Genomic DNA, 21,226 nt, shown 5'->3' with positions numbered 1-21,226 from the left:
GCTTTGCAGTTAGGCTCAGAATCCTACTGCCACCAAATATACCATCTTGCGTAAGACCAGTATCAAAATTAGTAAAGACTTTGTGGGAATGTATTTGCCACATAGAAATCATTCAATAAATGCTGAACTCTTATTTGAGCTAGAAAAACAAAACCAGACACAAAACACTCAAGAGAGTGAGGTAAGCGAATATAAAGGCAACAGAGCTGATCCTAAGAGTTGTAATTATTTAATGAGTCAGAGCATGGGTGAGTGTAAGAGCAACTGCTCCATCGAACCCAGGGGGGTACAAGAAAGGATCAGAATTAGCTAGAGACCAATATTATTAATTTAAGAAATGCTTATGGGATGCCTAGTTTATGCCAGGTGAAATGCTTAGTAAGACTGAACTAACGTGAGAAACTATCTGAGTATTCACCAAGCTGAGAGTAAAAGAATGGGCATACTTGAATAAATTTAAAAAATTTTAATATCCTGAAGGTGAAATTTGAGTTCAGGGCCCTAGGAGATCCTGCCAATGAACTGGTCCTCGTTCCACTAGGTTTTGATTGACAACATGTCACTTGGGCCTGATACTTCTCTGCTTCAACTTAATCCTGAGTCTAACCATTAAGGATAATTGTGAAAATTATCGGGACTGACTACAATTGTGTTAAATGTAGACAGAAGAAAGAAGTGTCAAAGCACTTAGTAATCTTCACACAAAATCTTTAATTTGGTGCTGCCTGGCCAAGGTCCAAAGGTAGAATTGATGTTGCCCTCGTTTTGATTCTGTAACTTCTCTTCGTCATCTGCAAATGTCTGAATCGCAAATGGAAACGGCAGGGGCTTGGGAACCAAACTGAGGCTGCCCTTTATTTGCATGTTTGTAAACTTGAGCAAATTGGTTTTCCTCTTGGAGCCTTGGTTCATTTACCTGAAACACGGGGGCAAAACTGTCTGTCTTGCAGAATTGAGTGAGATAAATCAAGTGGGCCTGGCCTGGTGACAAAGATTCTGTGGTTGGTCAAACTCCAGTCGGGCTCCTGAACCTTCTCCTGGGCTCAGGTATACGCACTTGCTTGTAAAACCCAGCTTTAGCCAGAATCCCTTACCCTCTGTAACTCATGGCCTCAGCCTCCATAGCCCATCCTCCACTAGCCGTTCCCAGGAGATATCTGGTCCACCTGCCCTGCCTTCAGCAAGAATCCTGTTAGGTCCATCTAGCCAGAAACCCCTTACTCCTGAGGTTTCCTTTAAGTAATTTTCCATCCACTGACCTCAGCTTGCTCCTGGGCTGTAAATTCCCACTGGCACATCTGTATGCAGAGTTGTGTCCACCCTCCCTCCCCCTCCCCATGCTGTGAAATCCCATTACTGTGGGCCCATGACAATGGTCCTAAATAAAGTCAGCCTTATCATCTTTGATAAAGGTCATGAGATATTTTTTTCCCCTTACTATCAGACCCCGGGAGTCTGACAAAAGTCCCTGACAAAAGTTTCCCCTTTTCCTTTCCCCAGTATCAAGATCCCTGCTATTGAGATTTCTCACTTCACCTTTGGAGATTCTTGATGCTTTGCTCCCACCTGCTCCTCTATAGTCAAAAGTTCTGTGTTAGAAAGAATTTAAAGGCACAATAGTTTGGAGCAAAGGACCCAAGGGCAAGGATTCCTTGTCTCCTCTCTGTACTTTGAAGGTGTCCAGAGCCCGAAGATTCTTGAAGGTACTAGGTGTGACTTGGATGAGACAGGCCGGTGTCCTGAAAAGAACTGGAGATTCTGGTATTTTTGCTTTCAGTTTTTGCAGAGTGAAAATATTTGAAATGCATGTGTAAATGTCCATTTGTTATTATAATCTCATACTTTATCTTCATTTCTGATTGCTATTTAATCAGCAATAGCTTGGAACACGTCCGCTTTCCATCTCCTCCCCTGTTAAGCAAGTAATGATCTGTAAACAAAGGCTTGAAGAAGTGCTACTTAGAGGGACTTCTTCACCCTTTTGTAATGTAAAGAACATTTTCCTCCTGCAAATGAGTCCACACCCACTAATTTAGCTTTTGCAGGTGGTATATTCAGGAGCTCCATTTCCCTTTTCCGGGTAGAGTTTAATTACACGTGAAAGGGTGTGTATTAGCTTTCCCTTGCCACTGTAATAAAATGCTGCAGATTTAGCATCATAAAACAAAATCCTGTTTATTGTCTCCTGCTGCCATAGGTTAGAAGTCTCAGGGGGCTGGGGCGGCTGGGTGGCACAGCAGTTAAGCGTCTGCCTTTGGCTCAGGGCGTGATCCCGGCGTTACGGGATCAAGCCCCACGTCAGGCTCCTCCGCTATGAGCCTGCTTCTTCCTCTCCCACTCCCCCTGCTTGTGTTTCCTCTCTCGCTGGCTGTCTCTCTCTGTCAAATAAATAAATAAAATCTTTAAAAAAAAAAAAAAAAGAAGAAGTCTCAGGGGGCTCCTCTAGGTGCTAGGCTCTGGATCTCACCAAGGGAAAGCAAGATGTGGCCTGGCTGGGCCTTTTCTGGAGGCTCTGGGAAAGGATCCATTCCCAAGCTCACAGATGCTTGGCAGAATTCCATCCTGGCTCTCAGCAGGAGATGCTCTCTGCTTCTGGAAGCCACCGAGGTTCTTTGTCGCAAGGTCTCCTACCTCTCTCACTTCTAACAGCTCTCTGAGTTTTCTCTCTGCTACCAGAGAAAGTTCTGCGCTTTAAGGCTCATATGATTAGATCAGGTCCGCCTGAATAATCTCTGTTTTGCTACATGCAGGGGCCAAGGGCAGGCCACCTCAAAATGTGCTGCTTTGGGGGCGCCTGGGTAGCGCAGTCATTAAGCGTCTGCCTTCGGCTCAGGGCGTGATCCCGGCATTGCAGGATTGAGTCCCACATCGGGCTCCCCGGCTAGGAGCCTCCTTCTTCCTCTCCCACTCCCCCTGCTTGTGTTCCCTCTCGCGCTGGCTGTCTCTCTGTCACATAAATAAATAAAATCTTTTTTAAAAAATGTGCTACTTTGGCGTATTGATTATTTTAAAGAGAAAAGTTACTTAAGAGACAGACTGGGCAAGCAGGACACTCAGAGCCTCCTCTTTCTCCCTTCTGAAAGCAGGAAAGAAATCTCTCATGGAAAGGTACCATTCCAGGAGGTAAAGACAATTTCCTATCCCTATGATCAGAGATAGGAAATTTAGAGCCAAGAAAGCTGTTATCAACAACCTTGGTTACTTTTTACTAATTTACTACCCAGCCCAAATTCTGTTTAGAATTCCTTACTAAGTGAAATTCCCAAGTTTCCTTTGTCTTGTCAATTCCTAGTAGATGTGTTGTCCCTTTATCTAGAAAGTATAAAAACTGCCTGCTTTGGTCATTTCTTTAGGTCTCAGTTTCATTATGGGGCCTCCGTGTGCAAGCAATGAAACTTCAGTTTTTCTCCTGTTAATCTGTCGTACGTTAGTTTAATTCTTTGTTAAAGAAGATCTTGAAGGGTAGAGGAAGACTTTTTCCTTCTCTACCTGGGTCAAGTGTGCTATGTAACACAACACAGCCATGGGAGTAATAGGTCTGCACAACCACAGGTTCCAAGGACTAGGGAATAGAATCTTCACTGCTGTTCCTGGAACTTCTGACTACCATGTTTCTACAGAAGGATGGTTTCCCTCCCTGTTTCCTGTTCCTTGTTCCCTTAAATTGTTCTCAAAGAGGATACCTCACATGGCTAGAGAAGAAAGACCAGGAGATTGAATAAAAGTGAGCAGGACACCAGTGGCAGAGTGGGGGGAAAAAAAGATTGTTCGGCAAGTTTCTGGAGTTAACATTGTTGAAAAATCAGAGCTTGTGAGATGGAGTCAACTCAATTACTTCAGAAATTGATGAGAAACCTGAGAATTCCTTCAGAGGAGGAACATTGCAGAGCCGAAGTTTCCTTGTGTTGGGAAGAAAAACCTCATGCAGCCTGACGAGTTAGCTAGGTTGCCCGACGTGCTAGGTTATGAATGCCTGACGAAGCCCTTTGATAGGAGTGGGTAGCCAACGTTTGTCCCTCAACTATGAGATTAGTTAAAAACAGGACCAGAGTAAGGTAAGAAAGTTCTTAATTAAAACTAGATATTTCTTTAAGAATTGATTTATAAATTTATTTTAATTATCTATTTATTTATATTTAAATATATGCCACAGTATACTATCACCAAAGCTTTTGAAATAGTTTGTTAAAATCTTCCATGTGCTCTGGGCAAAGCCTCCCCCATCCAGACAAAATACAGTATGAAAAGTGTCTAGCCCATATTCTGATTGCATTCATTCATTTCTCCGTAATGTCCAGGGTTTACAATATGCTAGACAGGGATGTGGGTTTGGGAAAGTCACCGATGTGGGTCTGGGAGAGCAAGACCAGCCCAGTCCCTGTCCTCATGGAATGTCTATTCTAGACCTTTGTGAAGTAAGTGGCCACACAGGTACAAAGTTAGGGCCTACAGGACAGTGGCGGCTGTCAGAACTGGGCGCAAGGTAGACATGGGTCATTCGCTAGAGATCCTGTGACAGGCCCAAAGTTTGGTCAGAGTGATGTTTAAAGCCAAGGCAGTGTCCCTGTTATGCGTGAGGAGAGCTCCACTGCCACCTGGAAACTCCAGACTTCCTCTGAGCCTGAGGGAAGGTGATGGAATCCAACAGGGAGAGTTAACCTGGAGGCATCAAGCAGGTTTGTCTAGGAAATGGAGGAGCATCGCATCATTCAAAGTATGTAGCAAAATCTGGTCTTGCCTAGGACTTTGGGTAAGATAGTGATTTGAGCACAGGGATCTAACTGCCTCTATTTCCATTAATTTCATTAGAAGGATTCATACATAATAAAAATAGGGAAAATTTTTCATCAGGCTTGAGTTGCAATCAAAAGTAAAAAATAAACTTCGGGGATTTCTAAATTATACCTAATTTTCATCCAGGGGGAAATAAACAGGTGAGCCTGAATCTCCAGAGGGTCATTGAGTAGGCTGAGAAAGCAGAGTCAAGGAGAGAATTCGTTCATAAACAAGCTTCAAAAATTAAATTTGACAAAATCGTGGCTGATTGGAACTTTGCAGATGCCAAGTGAAAGACGGGGGAACAACGGTGAAATACTACCTTGAACCTAGCACAGGAGGGAAAAGAGAAAAAGCCCGTCACACCCCCAAGGAGCACACGGCTGCCCTCCTGAGATTGGTATGTCCCCATGGAGAGGTGAGAAAACCCTGATGGAGCTCCACTCCCCCGTCCCCACGAGAGACAAAGGGCAAGTCTGCGAGGCAGGACCGGCCTCTCCTCCTCCAGTTCTTTTGACCTGAAGAGGCAGTACTTGAAAGCAACCGCACTGAGTGCCCCCAGGCTCATGAGCTTGGAGAAAGTGGCCAGTGTAGCCAACCTGGGCTCTTGCATGGCATCGTGTACAGCCACACAGCAAAAGGAGCGAAAATTTTACCTACCCGGTGCTCACTGCATCTCACAGAGAAGACGGAGATACACCGCAATCCCTCCCAGTGGTACAGAGTCGGTGAGTTATAGAGCTAGGATTCTAAATGAGATGATCAGATCTCGGAGGCTGGGCTCTTCCTAACTATGCTATGTCGCCTCAGGAAGAGCACTGAGCACTGCTACAAAGGGTAGCCAGGTTCACAGGAAGCCATGGCAGACAGTTGGCCCTGGTGTCACCTCACCAAAGAAAGAGAAAAATCATAGGCATTATATGGGTCTAATGGGATGATGCAAGCCATGGCTCCTGCCATACTCTGCTCAAGGCTGCAAAATGCTGGATTCTTTCATCAGTTATTAGAAAGAACCCTTCTTTCTCCCTTTGTGTGTCCTTAGAGCATTTGGTCAGAGATCATCATAATTCTCTAATAACTCACATCAGTTACTATTTCACTGAAGGACAATACTGGCTAATTGCAGGATTTGGACTCTCAGGGTGAGCACATTTAGAGAAACCACACTTCTTGGGAAGAGAGCACTGGTGAATCAGGAATAGAGAAAAGCCCCGCCTATGGCTAACGTCTTCAACAGGGAAGTAGCAATCCCTGGAGAGAAGCATGTTCTCAGAGGGCCAGCCTCCCCTTGCCAGAGCACATGTTCTCTGATGACCACCGTGGGCACCTGGCAGGAAGCTGGGGCATGTCTGTGCAAAAGGCACAAAGTATCTGGGAGCTCTCACTGTGAAAATGAGACAAACTCATCTTGTCTCCGTTGCCCAAAGAAGGAACACGGGCAGAGAAGAGAATGCAGAGGCACGGGCCTTCCCGAGCTCTCAGAAGCAAGGCACCCACTCGTGGGCTATTAATGGGATTAAAGGAGAGCTCTGAAGTGAAATAGCCCTGGGTTCAAATACCAGCTCGACTCTTCATTACATGAGTGACCTGGACCAGGCTGCTGGATTTATTGCAGACTCTCCTGCATGGGGAGACGATTACCTAGCTCCTGTGTTGGTATAGGAATCGAACGCTACAGGGATGTTAGCCTAGCAATTGACTGTCACTCACATGCAGACCCATTCCTACCCTTGTCCACCCTAGTTTATTTTCCATGCATCAGCACAACACTCAAAGTGAACTTTTAAAATCATGGACAGGACCATGTGGTTCCCCTATTCTGGCCCTTCTATGGCTCATCATCACCCTGAAGCAAATCCACAGGCCTCCCAGGTGGTCTGCACAGCCTGTCCACCGATGCTGTTCCAACCCCATCTTCGTCCGCTTACCCTTTGCCTGCTGGGCTACAGCTCCACTGACGGAATCACTCCCCCCCCATTTGCCAAGTGTGCCCCAACTCAGGGCCTTTGCACGTGCTGTTCCCTCTTACACAATACTCCTTCTCAGATATTTACATGGCTCACTCCTTCAGTTCATCAAGGTCTCTGCTCCAAGGCCAGTCTTAAGAACACTCTTTGCTGACCGTCTATCAGAAATAACTATCTCTCTGTGCTGTATCTCCTTGCCCAACTTGCCTCACTTTCTTAGACATCACATTATACATTTATTTATTCATTTATTGTCTGTTTTCTGTAACACACTATGGTCTGTCCTCCATACCCCAACGCCTAGAGCCATGCTGGCAGAGATAATCCATAATCGTGAGTTACCTTTGCTCTCCTTTTCTCATTCCCCACCCTCTCTCACAACTCCGTAGCCCCTAGAATCTCATTTCAGAAGACAGGACAATCAGAGCCGTGTTTTCATAATTGAAGGAGTCAGGCCACCCACGCTAGGACAGGGACCACCACCTTTACCTGTGAAATCCATATCAAGATTTCGTGCTGTCTACTTCCTCCTCTGTGTCCTGGCCACACGGAGCTTCCTGAGCTCTGTGTCCATTTCCACCACCGAGACGAAGCAGGACGTAAAAGCTCACTCCCAGGACTGCCGGCCTCATCTTTGGGCCTCTGGTGCCTGCTCCCCAGTGAGGGCCCAAGTGTATCAGTAAGCTCTGCAGTCTCTGGTTAGGATCATTATCGGCACCTGTAAGCTTTATGAACCTTTATGGCACTTGATACATAATAATAATGTACTGTCCCATGGTTCCTGCATGACTGCTGCTATGACGAACCATTCAGGAGCAAGTCATAACCATGAACAAATAGAAGGGCGAACAAAGAACAATCTGTTGTGTTGCCCCTAAAAATAAACCTAGGAGCACTGAGATTCATCAGGAGTTGAACTCTTTTGTTGACAAAGCCGCAGGGATAATAGGTGTGTTTAAATGTGCTTTTTTTTTTTTTTTTTTTTGGCACAGCTTCACTGTGGCGTGCTAACATACATTTCTCCAGCCCTCACAGCCACATGAAGACAGAGGAGCCACTTGGGGTTCGGGGGAGAGCAGGCTTGGACCCCTGCTCATAGTTCGTGAGCTGAGGAAATGACTCAGATGTATTATATCTGGGAAGCTGGTTTCCTTCTGACCCCCAAAGGCCAGCAGTTGGGTGTTCAGAAATGGGCAGTAATGAGTGTTTGGTCCTTTAACAGACCCTAGTCACTTTATATATCCTGGGCTATAATTCCTTCTTCTAAAACTCTTGTACCTGTTAAAGGGACATGAGGAAAGGGAGGAGTATTTTGCAGTTTTTGTCCCAGTAAAGGTATATGCTGTGTCTGAATGCCTAATAGCAGCAAAACACCTGGTTCCAAAGACTGGATTCTATTAAAAAACTGATGGATCTGCTGTAAGATTGCATTTACAGAATAACCTTGAAATGACAAAATTACAGTGATGAAGAACAGATCAGCGGTTGCCCGGGGTTAGGTGTGGGGGAGGGTATGACCATTCCGAGGTAGCATGAAGGAGTTTCTTCGTAGTGATGGAAGAGTTCTGTTTTGACTGTGGTGTGCTGGAATTCCATAGTACTATACACCACCACCACCACCACCATCAAAACCTGATGAAAACCAAATAAGGTTTATAGTTTAATCAAAAGTACTGTGCCACTGCCAGCTTCCTGGTTTTGAAAATGCAGGATGGTATATAAAAATACTACCACTGGGGAATGCAGGGGGAATGCACAGAATATTCTCTTTGCAACTTCTGTGAGTCTAAAGTTAGATAAAAATTAAAAGTTAAAAAACTGCAACCCCCCCCCAAAAAGACCAAAAGAACCCCCCAAAAAAACCTGATGGCAAATTTTCAGTTCTGTTAAGTGGAGCAACTATGCTCCCATGTCTCTCCCACTGCTGTAACGTCATACCTGGTGGAGCTATTTTAGGACTCTGAAAAGTAAATAGTAGCAGGTGGATTGGGAAAGAAGACCAAAATTCAAAATACCATCAAAACAGTGGTGAGTTTACACATTTTTTCCTCCAAGATCCCTTGGCCTGCATGTAATTCAAACTGAAATCTAGCAGTGGCCATCCGCACAGAGAGACCTCCAGGAAGAGGCCTTTGGTCCTCACTCCAGGAGCTAGAGAGAGAAGTCAGAAATTGCAAAGAGAATGTGAAAATCCCCTGCAGTTTTGTTGTTGTTTTTGTTTGTTTGTTTGTTTTCTTTTCTCTGGTGACTCATGCCCGGGCCCCAAGGAATAATATGGTGCAAATGGCAGAGGCCTCTCCAGTCAGTGGGGTTGGGATCTCAGGAGTGTAGAGTGAACCACCATTGGGTTTTTTTTGTTTTTTTTTTTTTCCATGTCCTCTTTCCACTTGGCCCCAGATATAGGTGCGGTCTCAGAAGTGCAGGGCAGAGGAGGGAAAATAAAGCCACAGCACTTTGTCTGGAGGATAAAAAAGGAGGCACTCCAGAGGCACCCTTTGTAATCTTTTAAAAACTGATGGATATATTGGACCCGGGAGACTGTGAAGAAGGAGGCTATCAAGAAAACCACCCCACAAAGTGGTATCAGAACTCCTGGGCTCACTTCACACTACACACACATGAATCCGATTCAACTGAGTATTAGAAAGATTTAGAGAACTGAACTAACAAATAGATCATTGTCCAGGTCCCAGACTGAGTACACGGTGGCCCATGCCTGGGACAATTCTGAATAGCACTGCAAGACATTAAACACTAAACTGAGATTGGATCCACAGACCACGGAAGGTAAGTTGAAGCTCGTAGTCTGCTCCAAGCCAGGGCAATTGACTACTAAAAGAACAATACCAGAATTTTCCATAGAATTTAAAGAAGCCCCAGAAATACATACATCATATTCAAAATACCAGGAAACAATCCAAAACTACTTGCCTTACAAAAAAACAAAACAAAACCAAAAAACCCTCAAAAACCCCAGGAAAAGTTCAACTTGTACAGGAAAAGATAATCAACAAATGTCAATATGACAGTGATCTTGGAATTACCTGATAAGAGTACAAAGCAGCTATTATACTAATGATCCAATAAGCAATAGTAAACACTCAAAAAAAGGGCAAAATAGAAAGTCAGCAAAGAAATAGAATATATAAAGAACCAAATAGAAACTTTGGAACTGAAATGTATAATAACCAAAATTGAAAACTCATTGGATAGACTTAATCGCAACAACAGAGAGAAAACAGACTGAAAAAAACAATGAACAGAGCTCCAGAAATTGTGTGACAATAACAACAGATTAACATTCATGTCACTGGAATTTTAAAAGTGGAGAAGTACAGTGTTGGAAAAGTATTTAAAAAAGAAATGGCTGAAAACGTACCAATTTCGGCAAAGACTTAAGTCTATAGATCCAAAGTCAGCAAAATCTAATCAGAATAAACCCGAGGACACCCGTACGCAAACATTACAATCAAACTGCTGAAAATGAAAGCAAGTAAAAAAAATTATGGAAGTATTAGAAGAAAACAACAGATTATCTCTAAGGGAGTAGTGATCTCAAATGACTGCATATTTCTCATCAGAAATCTGAAGGCCAGGAAGAAGTAGAAAAAAAAATTTTTTTTTTTTTTTGGTCAAGTGCAGTAGTGAGAAGGGGGGAAAGAGTACAACAGGGAGTCTGATCTGTAACTGACTCTGAACAATCAGTTGACATAACTTAACACCTTCAGAGCAGCCAGAATACCGTATTTTTTAAATGTTGAAAGAGAAGTCCTATTGACCAAGAACTCTACCTATAGTGAAATTATCCTCTGGAGTTAAGATAAAATAAAGACGTTCCCACATGAAGGAAAATTAAGACAATTTTTGTCAGCAGATTTGCTTAAAAAGAATTGCTGTTTCTTCAGACAGAAGAGCATTGAGATAAGAGGGAAACTTAAAACATTAGGAATGAAGGAAGAGCCACAGAAAGAGTAAGTATCTTGATCAATGCGATAGACTGTTCTTCTCTTCTCAAGTTCTAAAAGTATATTCAATGGTTGAAAAAAAAAAGAAAAAAGAAAAATAAATAAATAAATAAATAAATAAATAAAAGTATATTCAATGCTTGAAAATGAAAAATTTTAACATTGTCTAATTAGGTTTTTAATATAAATTGTAGTATGTAAGACCACTATCACATAAAAGAGGGGGAGTAAAAAGTCTATACGATGATAAATTATAGAAATTCCAATTGAGGTGGTAAAATACTTTGGAGTCAATAAAAAATAAAGTATACATATTGTAACTGTGAGAATTGCCACTAAAAATCTATATAAACAGATAAGATCAAAATCATAATAGATGAATTAAAATGTAATTTAAAAAACATAAAATTTGCCCAATGACAGGGGAATGAAAAATAGAGAAAACAGAAAACAATCAAATAGTAGACCTAAATCTAAACCTATCAATAATTATATTAAATGCAAACAGTCTAAACACAGCAATTAATGAGAGAAGATTTCAGAATGGATTTTTTTCAATTGAGACAACTATATGTTGTCTACAACAAACTCACTTCAAATATAACAAAATAGGTAAAAAGATAGACAATTATGTCTCATGAAAACATTAATCCAAAGAGAGCAAGAGTAGCTATATTAATATGAGATGGGGGCACCAGGGTGACTCAGTTGGTTAAGCATCTAACTTTGGCTCAGGTCATCATCCCAGGGTCCCGGTATCAAGCCCCACACTGGGCTCCCTGCTCAGCAAAGAGCCTGGTCTTCCTCTCCCTTTGCCCCCCCCCCAAATTGTGCACTTGCTCTCTCTCTCTCTCTCTCTCTAATAAATAAATAAATCTTTTTTAAAAATCGGACAAAGAAGACTTCAGAATAGAGAAAGTTACCAGGGATTGTGAGGGCCATTGCATGTTGATCAAAGATTCAATTCATGAAAAAGAAATACGATCCTACATGCATATGTACCTAAGAACAGAGCCAATATGCAAAAACTGACAGAAATCAAAAGAGAAACAGGAACATTCAGTTATATTTGGAGAATTCAACACACACCACTGAGTAATAGAACTAATGTAAACCATGGGATTCCATTAATAATAATGTATGACTATTGTTTTGTCAATTATAACGAAAGTACCACATTAATACAAGATATTGATAACTGTGTATGGGGGATGGTGTAGAGGGGTGGTTATGGGAACTCTCCACTCTTTGCTGAATTTTCTGCAAAGCTAAAAGTGCTCTAAAAATAGTCTGTTAATTAAAAAGTCATAGAACTGTAAACTAAAATGAAATCCATTTTACTATATTGATCATTTAAAAAGCAAGTTGAAAATAAAAGTCACGTATTCTTCCTTTTCTTTCACTCCATTAATTTGATCAGTTGATCTCCATCTTGTAAGACTCACCAGTCCCATGGAGATTTTTCCCTTCTTCCGTATTCAGTGTAGATTTTCTGGCTGATCATTTTCTTTTGCCAAACCCACCTGATGAGTGTGCAACTATTCAACTATCTTCCTTTTCCGCCTCCACACAGAGACGCTGAACACTGCTGGAGAAAGCCTCCAAAGCAGATCTTTGGGATGGTGGTCATTGCAGCATCTCTGAATTCCGAGAGGTGCCCAGCGCCTGGCACTATTCAGTGTTCCTATTATATATTTCGCATGAGATCTTCATCCACCATGGTGATTTTAAATCTCCATTTTTCTTAAATATCTGACTCTACCATCCTGCTTTCTCTCAGCAGTTGGTGTTTCATCACAAATAGGAGTCGTCACATGAGATTCACCACCGGTTCCCACTATTGAGCTGACGGAGGTAGCCCCGTCCAGAATCATCGTTTCTTGTTTCTGCCTATTAAAATGAAAGGTTTATTCCTCCAGTTCTATCTCCTCAAAACCTCACCCTATTAATTACTCTTCCTTCTGTTATCATTCTATTATTTTCAAAGTACCCCTCTCTGCAAGATTTTTCCTGAAAGCATTTATACTTTATCAATTATTTTTCCACTTGGGGAAAAAAATCCCTCTTCAAATAAACATTGGAGCTTTTACCCTCTTCTCCCTTCTCCGTATGAATAGCTATCTACTATCATTATCCCTGATTCCTCACTTTCCATTCACAGCTCAGTCCAAGTCATCTGATTCTTTTCCATAAAATTGTACTCACAAAGGTGCCAATGAGTACTTTCATGCCAGATCTAATGGGCACTTTTTCATCTTTATTTTCCTTGATCCCTTCTCAGCCCTTAAAATTTTCTCCCTTTGGCTTCTGTGACTTAATGACACTCTTATTCCATGGCTCATTTTTATTTGTTTGCTGGCCTCAACACAGCCTCCACTGTCAGCTTTTATTCTTTTATTCGTCGCTTAAACATTGGTCCTCATACTGTATACATGGTCTCTAGACAACCTCTTTCACTGTATACATTCCATTAAGAATATTAATTTCCCTGTAGGTCTCTCTCCTGAATTTGTTTTACAATCTACCTCTTATCAGTCTCCTCTGCTTATATTTCCAAAAGTACCTCAAAATTAAAATATAAATCTGAATTCATTATTCACTCTTCCCCAATCGTTCCTGGATTAATTGTCCATCAAATGATCCAAACTGGAATCCTGGGGGGCATTCCGAACATGGTTCTCTCTCCAGCTCTTCATATCCAGTCAATTCTTAAGCCCTATTGGATCTACCACATAAATATCTCTGGAATACTACATGTTTGTCTCCAAAGTCAATCAAACCCAAGTCCCCCCCACCCTCATACCTCATATGAATTGTGAAACTAGTCCCTTAGCTGGCCTGTTGCCTTTAACTTTTCCCCCTGTATTTTTTTTTTCAACACAGAAACCAGTTTTATCTTTCTCAAGCAAGGTTCTGATCCTATCAGTTCTCTGATAAAATACTTTAATAACCCCTCTTGTGTTTAAACTAAAATTTTATCTCCTTACCAGAGTTAACAATCTTTCACAATTTGACCCACCAGAACTCTCCCAACTCAGGCTTCGCCAGTGCCCATACACACTCTATTTGCAATCAGTTTCAACCATGCGCAATTTCCAGAGCTCACTGTTCTATCTCATACGTCTGGGCCTTTGAAAATGGTACCTGCATTTCAGAAGACTCTTAAACTTTTTTTTTTTTTAACCACACTGTGCCTATGTATCTTTTATTGCCCAGTCCAGATACCACCTTCTCTAAACATCTTTTTGGGGAGGATAAGGGCTGCCACAATACTCTGTACTTATGTCCATCGGCCCTTGTCACACTATGGTATAACGGTTGGTTACTTGCTCTCACACTAGTAGGAGTTCTTGAGAGCAAATTTAAAATGCTGCGTTTTATTGATTTCTGGGTTCTTGATGTCTAGTCCAGTAAATAATCAAAAACGTTTAAATAAGTTAGAAAATCAAGAGGGAAGGAGGGAGGGAGAGAGGAAGGAGGGAATGTAGGGAAAGGAAAGGAAGGAAAGAAGGTAGGAGAGAGGGAGGGGGAACTATTCAAGTACAATGCCTCTAAAATTATAGCTATGTAAAACTGTGTAAATATTAATAGATATTTTACTCCTGGCATGGGATTATGGGTGATTCTCCCCTAGTTTCAAAGTACTGTTTTTTAATGTTGTTACAGTGCTTCTAAGATTAGAACAAAATTGGGGTGCCTGGGTGGCTCAGTCCATTAAGCAGCCAACTCTTGGTCTCAACTCAGATCATGATCTATGGTCCTGGGATAGAGCCCCACGTTGGGCTCTGCACTCAGTGGGGAGTCTGCTTCAGGATTCTCTCTCTCGTTCTGCCCTCTCCCCACTCATTTGCACACTCTCTAAAATAAATCTTTAAAAATTAAAAAAAAATAAATTAAGATTAAAACAAAACTAATTGTCTTCTGCAGATGCCTGGCAGGTATTCTTGGTGTGGCAGAGACTGCTCTGTGTTCTTCAAAAGGTGTTACCTTTCTTCATGGCACACACTTGCCTCCTTCTCTGTGACTGTGGCCATGGGATCAAGTTCCTGAACGGTAGTGATGTGTGCCACTTCAAAGCTTAGTCCAAAAATAGCCTCCTACAGCAAACTCTGTTCTCTTTTACATCTGGAAGGTGACTAGCAAGAACTTTAAGAACCTTAAAAAGAGAAGAACCACAGATGGAAAAATCCCAGGCCCTTGAATGATGGCTTGGAAAGCTACCCAACTAGACACCCCTTGATTGTTCTTTAAATGGGTAAGACATTGGGGCGCCTGGGTGGCTCAGTCAGGTAAGGGGCTGCTCTTGATTTCAGCTCAGGTCAAGATCTCTGGGTCGTGAGATCGAGCCTCGCATTGGGCTCCATGCTTAGCATGGAGTCTGCTTCAGGATTCTCTCTCCCTTTCCCTCTGCCCCCCCCCCCCCCCGCACACACATTCTCTCTCTCTCTCTCTCAAATAAATAAATGAATCTTTTTAAAAAATAAATAAAGGAGACATTGGTTTCTATTGCAGTAAATTATTGAGGCTTGAGAATTTATATGTATGGCAGTTAAGCTAAAGTAATTTACTTTGTGAACAGTTTAATATGGTCTCACCTAGAATCTGAGATCACCTTGATTAATAAATGGCTTGGTCTAGGGCACGTGAAAAATTATCACCAAACTTGAATCCTGCAGCTCTGGAATGATGAAGTTAATAAATTGGTTTAAAAATATTTTATCATGAACTGTTTGAGGTAAAGGAGATAATAGAGATCTTACTGTCCATCCTCTTGAGAACCCTGAGGTGCAGAAATGGGAAGGCTGAGTCCAGTGTGGCTGGGTTAAGTCTTGCTTTCAAGTGTCTCACTCACATGTGAGAATGCCCTCTCTGGGACAACACATACTCCACGGAGTGTCCCGGACGGCTCACGTGCTCTGGTGTTCTAAATTCAGTCCTCTCCCTCAAACTCCGGGGGCATTCCTCCGGAAACTACCCTATGCTTGAGAAGGATCACTTTCCCAGATAAAGGAAAATAATTCGTCAACCAAGAACATTCAAAGAGCTGCACTTCCCTGGTAGAATGATAGAACTTTTAGAACAACCAGTCCTCAGCCCCAAATATCTTTGTAACCATAGGGTGACCATGAACTTCCTAAATCAGATGTGAAAAAAAAAAAAAGCGCAGAGTATGAGGTAAAGATGAATAAATTTTTCTACATCACATTTAAGAATTCCCCGTTTGACAAAGGATGCCGTAGATTTTGTTAACCAATTATGGACTAAAAGATTGTGGGAAAATGGAATCCCTTACCCACTTCTGTAGAAGTATAAAATGGGATGTCCTTTGGGACTCTACCTAGTGAAATTCCCTATGTGTACATTCTATGATCCAGCAATATACGAAGCAAACTCCTGCACAGGTCTACAAGAGGACAGGCAAAAAGGTGGAAGGGACTTCTCTGTCCCTCGCTGGAAGACTTAAAGTAAAATGCAAAGGGTGAGCACAGGAACGCAGTGCCGCACTCCGAAACATCGAGGAAGATCTGTACAGTGCTACACGGGTAATGCTAAAAATGAAACAAAACAAATCCTGAGGGAATAAAGTATAAAACAAAGCACTGTGTATATGCATAAGGTAAACTTAAATACATATGAAACATACAAGAAAGTTTGGGGCATACGAATGTTTACACAATAGAACAAAAAAACCATATACCTGCCACTCAGCTTAAGGAATAAAACATTATTGGTAAAATTCAACCCACGTGTTGTTGAAATTTAAATCTCTAAGAACACACTCCCCTCTCCCCTGACCGAGTTTAAAACTAGTCTGACCTTGCCCATCTTTTCCATTCACGCTTTTATACTTTTAACAAACATGCATTTGTGCAGGAGAAACACAGTATTAACTTTCCATGTTTAGAGCTTTATAAAAGGGGCGCCTGGGTGGCTCAGTCATTAACCGTCTGCCTTTGGCTCAGGGCGTGATCCCGGGGTCCTGGGATGGAGCCCCGCACTGGGCTCTCTGCTCCGCTGGGAGCCTGCTTCTTCCTCTCCCACTCCCCCTGCTTGTGTTCCCTCTCTCGCCGGCTGTCTCTCTCTCTGTCAAATAAATAGATAAAATCTTCAAAAATAAATAAATAAATAAATAAATAAATAAATAAATAAATAAAGCTTTATAAAAAAGACATCATACTGTATACATCCTTTTGAAATGAGCTTGATTTATTCCACATTATAGTTAAGGTTTTTGTTGTTGTTGGCACATCAAGTATATTCATTTGTTTTTGTTTTTTTTAAACGAATGAACTTGGCTGTGTTCATCCTTTTTTTTATATTTATTTATTTATTTTTAAAAATATTTTTTTATTATATTATGTTAGTCACCATACAGTACATCCCTGGTTACGTGCCAGGTATATTCATTTTGACTGTAGAGTATTTCATGGTATAAAAGCACATATCTTATTTTTCCTTGTCTTGTTGATGCGCAGATTGTTTCAATATTTTTGACATTACAAATAATGTTGAAATGAGCATTTTTGTACATATGGGCTCACCTATGGCATAAAACTACAACTGAAATTCCTGTGGCATTGGTGTTTACGTTTCCCTAAATACTGCTAATGGTTATCCAAAGCGGGAATGCCGATTTACGATTTACGTGCTCAGCAGCCCAGCATGAATGTACCTGTTCTTCCAAGTCCTTGTCAACACGGGGCACGTTCAGGGATCGTTGGTTGTGGTTTTAGAGCTTTATTTATCTGATGAATGTGGAAAGTCATGTGAGGTTGAAAATCTTGTTTTTATTTACTCTTTTGGATTTGCCTTTTCATATCTTTTGTCTATTTTTCCATTTTCATCTGTTTTCTTGCTGATTAATAGTAACTTTTATATACAGTAAATACTAATCCTTTGTCAGTTTTATATATTGAAAATGGCTTTCTTCATCTGTGGCTTATCTTTCCAATGTCTTTATGTTTTAGATACAAAAACTTTTTTTAATAGTAAAACTAATCCACATTTTCCTCTGTTGTTCATATTTTTCTTGGTGGATTAAAAAACTACACTCTGCTATACCAAGATCATAAAGATATTTTGCTATATTTTCTGCTAAACATTTTTGAGTTTTCACATTTAGATTTTTAACTGACTGGAACTGATTTGTTTTTATAGTGTGAATATGGGATACAATATTTTTTTCACATAAACTATTGTTCCAGAAACATTTACTGAATTATCCTTTCTTTCCCAACTGATTTGTAATGTCAATCCTATCACATATCAATTTTCCATTCATTCAGCATGTTTTTGTTATCTACCATGTTTTTGAATATATGTTGTTATAGCTATATATATACATATATTTGTAATAAAATAATTATGCCTGAGTCTCATTCTGAGTTTCTATTCTGTTCCCTTATTTAAGTTGATATCCCTGTTCCTAAAAATTTCAAAGCTTTAAAGCTCTTTAAATGACATAATACTGGCTTAATCATAACATCTGTGAGAGAAGATCCCCCCTCTTGTTACTCTTTTTCAAATTATTCTGATTATTCTTGTTTATAATTTTTACATTTATATAAATATAATATTTAATATATTTATATGTTATATTTTATATTTATAATTATACAGTTACTGTTATATTTATAATATTATTTAGAATATATTCAAATGGCATACACATTTTAAACTTATAAAACATAAATCATATAATATTTGCATATTATATATATATGAATCACACTGTTAATTTCTGCGACAAACCTGTGTCTTAGTTTAGATTCTCTAAAAGCAGAGCCTGAGAGGGTGATTCTTGTGGAAATGCTTCTTGTGAGAAGAGAATGATGGAAGCAAATAGGGCAGGAGACAGGTCTCCCCTGTGGCTAAGGGCAATTCTCCAGACAAGGGGCAACTGGGAGTGTTATCAGTCAACATTCACGGAGTTAAGGGATATAGCAGGCTACCAACATTATCTACTACAATCTGTTTATTTTTAAGCATGAATGTATGCTCCCAACCATGTGAATTTTGTATATTATGGTACCTGTTCTGGGAAAAAATAAATGGAGTTAGGAATGGGTGAAATAAAAACTCAAAGGCATGTTACTAAGTGAGTTAAGCCAATATAAAAGACTACATACAATACATTCCAACTATATGACATTCTGGAAAAGGCAAAAGTGTGGAGGCAGAGAATAGAAGATTTTTAGGGCAGTGAAAATATTTTCTCCGATACTATAAAGGGGGATCCATGTCAGTATACACTTGTCTAAACCCATAGGATATACATCATCAAGAGCGAACCCTAATGTCAACTATGGACTTTGGTTGGTCTTTATGTGTCAATGTAGGTTTATCAGTTGTAACAAGTGAACCACTCCGGTGGGAGATGTTGATAACAAGGGAAGCTACGCATGTGTGGGGGCAGGGGGCTGTGGGAGATTTTGCTGTGAACTTAAAACTGCTCGAAAAATTATAAGAAAAAAAAAGGTTTTATACCGGAAGATTGAACTGTGGTATTCTAGTAACGCACATCTCTTTGTCTGAGATACAATAAAAGATTGATAGAAATAAATACACAGTAAGCAATAAATACACAATCCCTTCCCCAGCCACACACTTAGATTTTAAAAACATTGATTTGCCAAAACTGAGGAAGCCTTGTGAACAGCCAAGGTCTACAATTTAGGTGATTTTTCTTAAGCTTTTGTACCTCTGTACTAACGAGTCTGTGTTCAGCCACCGTTCAGTTGTAGCTTTTAATTGCAAACTTTAGAACACTCTAAATTAAGGGTGAGTGAAGCCAAGTTCACTAAAACCCAATACATGTTGATGGGCTTAATTTTTTCCCCAGTGTAGACTTATATTAAACCTCAAATCCCACATAAATTTGCATTATGGAGAAGTAGAATTCTTATGTTCTGGTTTATTTATACTTAATTCCACAGACACATTCTTTGCTAAGGCTTTTTTATATCCAAGATGTCTTGTGAAGGACATTTTTCTATGTTGGCTATCTTGCCATCAGAATGCAATGCATGTTACACAATTCATCCATTTTGTCTTGTTTTCAGATCATCCAAACGTCTTCTTTCATTTCTATCATATTCCCATTGATATTGCCATGCCCCTCATTTGAAACATACAAAGTAATCAGACTCCAGTCTAACTTTTATAAAGGTAGCCAAGAATCAGAAGTCCAGCAATATGATGAAATAGTTAGCATAACCCTCTATCCCAATGAAATACCTATTCCAAAGCTTAAAAGAAAACCCAGACAAAAGGAGCAAAATTAAGTAGAAATATTAATAAGCCCTTTAGATGTCACTGCAGAAGCCTGTGCTAACAGCATGACAGATTGAGGCCTCAGAGGGAAGCTTTGGCATTTCAGTACTGTCTTAGACGCAGAATACTTGGCTTTGGGCTCACGTGACTCAAGGAGGGCAAATGAGGCCTCTTTCAGAACCAATACCACTGAAGGGTTGTACCGGAATGACAAAGAGAATACCTGCCTCCTTCCCTACGACACCGGGAAATGAGAAGGGAGCATGCTCCTGTCTAGGGCTTTGGGTGGATAAAAATGCCCGCTGTCTCCTATGGAAATGAAACTCATGATAATTCACAAATGAGAAAAACAAAAGTAAAATTGAGCTTCAAACTACTGAAACTCTTTGGCAATACCAAATGCAAAGCAACTCATACAAAGGACTATATTAATTAGAGGGTATAAGATGTCTATGGACAAAAATAGTCTCTGCTGAAAATGTGCTTACATAAAGTCAGAAAATGATCCACCATGAGCGAGAATCAGAGACAGCAAAAGCAAATTAAACCCAAAAAGAAAGCACAAGAGAGATATATGAAGAAATATCAATATAATCAGAAAAGAAAGAAAGGAAATAGAGAACAAAAATATAACAGAAAGGATTGACAAAAACAAAAATTGGTTCTTTAGAAAGAGTAAAAAATTGATTAAAAATTTTTTAATGCTAATAAAGAGAAAAAGGAAAAGAAAAATTCCCAAAATTAGAAAGAGGAGGATATCACAAATAGAAGGTATTATGATCAACTTTTTGACAATGAGGTTCATAATTTAGATGAAACAAACATATTCTTAGAAAAATCATAGTTTACTAAAATTGACATAGGAACAAAGAGAAAATGTAAATAGTCCTTTGTCTATTAAGGAAATTGTATCCTTAAAAAAAAATAACTCTTCACAAATGAAAGGGCAGTTGCATTAGGACTTCACAGGGCAAACCTGCTAAACTTGAAAGGCTGGGATAACACCAGGCTTATCAAGATCATTTCAGAGGATGGGGCAAGAGGGAGCACTCACCATCTCATTTTATGAAAACAGAATTAACTTGGTTTTAAAACACAATGAAGGCACTATATGAAAATAAAAGTACTGACCCATTCTACTTATAAATGATAATTTTAAAAGTTAATATTTGCAAAAACATACAGTAATATATAAAAATGACATTTTATATCCAATTTAAGTGTATCTCAGGACTGCAAGTTTGG

This window comes from Ursus arctos, unplaced genomic scaffold (assembly GCF_023065955.2).
Source record: "Ursus arctos isolate Adak ecotype North America unplaced genomic scaffold, UrsArc2.0 scaffold_7, whole genome shotgun sequence".
Classification (NCBI taxonomy): Eukaryota; Metazoa; Chordata; class Mammalia; order Carnivora; family Ursidae; genus Ursus; species Ursus arctos.
This window is presented reverse-complemented; position numbering follows the sequence as displayed.